The sequence below is a fragment of the Vollenhovia emeryi genome, unplaced genomic scaffold (assembly GCF_000949405.1).
Source record: "Vollenhovia emeryi isolate VEMERY1.0 unplaced genomic scaffold, V.emery_V1.0 DF939775.1, whole genome shotgun sequence".
Lineage (NCBI taxonomy): Eukaryota > Metazoa > Arthropoda > Insecta > Hymenoptera > Formicidae > Vollenhovia > Vollenhovia emeryi.
In genome coordinates, this window is record NW_011966591.1 from 7,455 (window position 1) to 11,744 (window position 4,290).

Genomic DNA, 4,290 nt, shown 5'->3' on the forward strand with positions numbered 1-4,290 from the left:
GCGCCTACGGCCGCCACAGATAATATTAATTTTTATGTTGTATACATGGATATAACATGGATTTAACGAATACAATAGTTACTTGAGATGTCCATACATACCATTATCCGGGTCGACGAAGATCATAGAATGATTAACTGTCAGATGGTGGAAACCTTTACTGTTTAAACAGTTGTAAGACTTCCAACAATCTGACATTATCGACGTCCCAGGTAGAATCCACTTTTGTATGTACTCAACAAGAGTTTTTTCCGTGCGATCCGGAACTGCTACAAGAAATATTTTTCTTGTACCTCTTTCGTATCCACCGAAGATCCATTTTCCTCAATAATTCGGCCACAATTGTATTTCCTTTTACCGATTTTGGCTTCATCTATCTCAACAATTTTATCGGGTCCTCCAAGTTGTGTCGAGTTGATATCAGCCCAGTAGATGCAAATCTATATCATATTTTCCATTAGAATATATATATATATATATTTAATATATTAATAAACTCAATGTATTAAATATATTAAACTATACTTACTTCTCGACAAAAGGAAATCCAATCTACGACTGAATGCTCGGATATTTGAAGTTCAGTAGTCAGGAAGTTATGTCGCGGAGGTTTCATCATAATGAAATATGCGGTAAGTCTGCATATTGTTTCTAAACTTAATTTAGATTTACTAAACCACGTATCTACTTTTGCACTTGTTTTAAAAAAACACTGTTTCTTCACATACTTTTTATGTTCATTTTTCTCGTAAAAAAGTTTACAACAGCGAAATAATAAGTTACTTTTGTTAATTTTTACTTTGTTGTTGCACTTCGGACACTGTATCTCACTACATATTAAGTTATTCTCGATTAAAAAGTCTAATAAACTTTCTTTATTGTGTGTCACTGCTAAGAAATCGTGCAGCTGCATCGTGATAAAGACCTTCGTTCAACAAATACGACAAACAAACGGTGTTGACCACGGTCTTACATACAGTGCAACTCATATGATGGGGGTAGGTCGAATTTTTTAGCCAAAAATCGTTCGTCTCTTGGCCACGAGGGTCGCTGCGATACTGTAGTACAGCGGTAGTAGGACAGAGACACAGATATAGAAATCACGGTTTCTATATCTGTGTCTCTGTCCTACTACCGCTGTGCTACAGTATCGCAGCGACCCTAGTGGCCAAGAGATGAACGATTTTTTACTTAAAAATTCGACCTACCACCACCACCAAAATTTGTGCGCCGCTCCTGTATAGTGTCGGTAGGTGTCGATAAGGCAGGTATCCTAACCCCACAACTGTCAGACTTTAACAATTTATAACTCTGTTATTAGTGCTGAGCGACAATTTTAACTTGCGGATTCGTGTTTTACAGGCAAAAATACACGATCCTGTAAATTTTCATCAAAATCGGTGAGGATGCCCCTCTCCTTCAGTATTACCGAAAAAACTAAATACGACAGAGTATAAAGAGTGGTATAATAATCATATAGAAATCGATGAATGCATGGCCAATCACCAAGGAGCAGCTGGTAACATGGAAGTGTCATCAGTTGTTGAAATGTTTAAACGCTCGTTCGAAAAATATGGTCTACGGTACAATAACTACATTGGAGACGGGGATTCTAAAACATATACCGGAGTTTTAAATGCTAAACCTTATGGTGAATACTTTGAAATAAAAAAGAAAGAATGTGTAGGACATGTTCAAAAGAGAATGGGCAAGAATTTACGTGAGTTAGTGAATAAAACTATAGAAGAAAAAGTAGTAAAAGGAAAAACGATTAGAAGAAAAATTCTTTCGGGCAAAGGCAAACTTTCAGGACCAGTAATCGATAAATTGACAGTTTACTACGGTCTAGCTATCAGAAGACACAGTAATTCAATACACGACATGAAGAATGCTATATGGGCAACTTACTACCATTACAGCTCAACGGACGAAGACCCACAGCATGATAAGTGCCCGAGCGGCGTTGACTCATGCGCTTGGCAGCGTGCTTCGGCTGCAAATACCCTCTCGTCATTCAAACACGACAAGCCTCTATTATCGAATAACATTTTAGCTGCAATCAAGCCGATTTACGAAAATCAGCAAGGATTCACTTTTAGAGCGCTGTCTTGGCGGCTTCACACAAAATAACAACGAGAGCCTAAACCAGCTAATTTGGAAGATCACACCAAAAATACTTCCGGCTGGTTCCAAGATCGTAGAAATAGCTGCATATATCGCTTGCTGCATCTTTAACGAAGGAACTTCAGCTCTTCTAACGATTCTATATGCTATGGATGTGAAACTTGGACAAAACTCCCATGAATTTGCAAGAAATCAACACGCCCATCGCATAATTGCAGCTGAAAAAAGAGCGAACGCTACGACACGGGAAGCAAGAATTCGACTTCGGCAACAGCAAAAAGATGAATTGGACATAGCAGCTGCAGAAGGGACTTTACTGTATGAACCTGGAATCGATGATTCCATGTAAGTTGAAAAAAAAATTGTTATCTCTGTTTTATTCCTCTTTAAAACTTTAAACGCGTTTTTCTCAAAACCACTTTTTCGAAATCGGTAGACAAAATTTCTCAACGACTATTGCACCGATCGACTTGAAATTTTGCACACTTCTTTTAAACATGTTTTTATAGTCCCTGAACGAAGGATTTATTTTATCTTCGATTACAACTCATTTTACAAGCCAATACATAGCCTAATTTTATGCAAAAAATGACACTTTTTACACGTAGAAAACGCTACAAAAAATTCAATTTTCAATTTTTTTCTTTTTCCTTCGTTCAGGGACAAGAAATACTAACATACTTTAAGAAAAACTTTGGATTTTTTATTTCAGATGAAAATTGACGAGTTATGCTGTCTATCGCGAGGGCATTTTTTTATGGACAGTCTACTTCAAGACATTGCCAACGCCTTAATTTTTAATATTTTTCATTGAAATTTTTACCAAACGTTGTACACATATCGTACTTTTATATACAAAAAATATAAATTGTCTACTTCATTTAGTATCTTTTAAAAAAATTAGAGAAAATAAGCTTTTTTTGGCCTTCAAAACTTCAAAGCTATGCAACCCCTTAATCCTTCCCGCCCTTCTTTCTTCGCCTTCACCCCTTTTATTATAACATTTTTCTTTCTCTCTTTTCTTTCCTTTTTCTCTCCGTCTATCTCCATCTTCTTCACCCTTTCTCCTATCTCTTCCCATCTCCTATCTTTCTTTTCCCCTCCTACTTCCTCTCTCTTCTCTCCCTTCCCTTTATCCTCCTTTACCTCCTCTTTCTCCTTCTTCCTATACTCTTTTAGTTCCTCTTCCATATTTCTAATCCTTTTCTCTAGACCCTCCTTCTCCTTCTTCCACCCGTTCATCCTTTCCTCCATCCATTTTTCATCTCGTTTTTCTCCTCTTTCCATTTCCTGATCTCTTATCTTATCTCTTCCCATCCCTCTCTTGCCTTTCCTTCTCTCTTATCTCCCTCTACCTCCTTTCTTGCTGGCGATCTACCCGTTTTCCTACTCTTTCTAAAAATATTATCCTGCTCCTCCTCCTCCTCCTGTCTACTTCTTTTCCCCCTTTTTTAAATAATTCTACTAGCGGTACGCTGTTCGCCCTCTCTCTTTTTAGTAATTCCGCATGCGTCGGTCTTCCTACCTTTCCCTTCTCTTTACCCTTCGTCCTCTCCTCTACCCTCATATCCTCCTCTATTTTCTTGCCCTCCTCTACCTTTTTATCCTCCTCCATTTTCTTACCCTCCTCCACGTTCTTATCCTCCTCCATTTTCACCTGCTTCTTATCTATAACCCTCTTCCTTCTTATTTGCCTCTTTCCTTCTTTCCTCTGTACGTTCCCCCTCTATCTACCTTCTCTATTCTATGCCTGCTGCCCTCGCTTCCTATCTCTACCACTTCCCTCTCTACCACTCTCGTTAGTCTATGCCTGTCACGGCTCCCTGGCTAACCTATCCTCCGCTACCCGTCTTTCTCACCTCTGTGGCTTTCCTTCTCACCCTCGCACCTCCCCTTCACTCTCCCTCCTTCTCTCCTACCTCCTTCACGTCCGCCCGTACTTCGCTCTTCCACCGCCGCTCTCCTTCCTATGCTAGGCACCTTTCACTCTTTTTTTTTTACGTGTGGAAATCCTTTATGGATACCCGGGCCCCCCTCCGGGAAAGGAGTTTACATTAAGTGGCCCGGGTTATGTGGGACTGCCCCCCTAATGGCGATCGGGTGCGGCCGTTGACATTGCGACCACTGGGCTTACCGCACTAAAACCACACGGTGGACTGCGCTGTG

The 4,290-nt window shown here is 39.7% G+C and overlaps 1 pseudogene; it reads left to right on the forward strand.

Moving 5' to 3' along the window:
• Positions 1-346: 346 nt before the first annotated feature.
• Positions 347-2,473, forward strand: LOC105556794 (annotated as a pseudogene).
• The last annotated feature ends 1,817 nt before the right edge of the window (positions 2,474-4,290 follow it).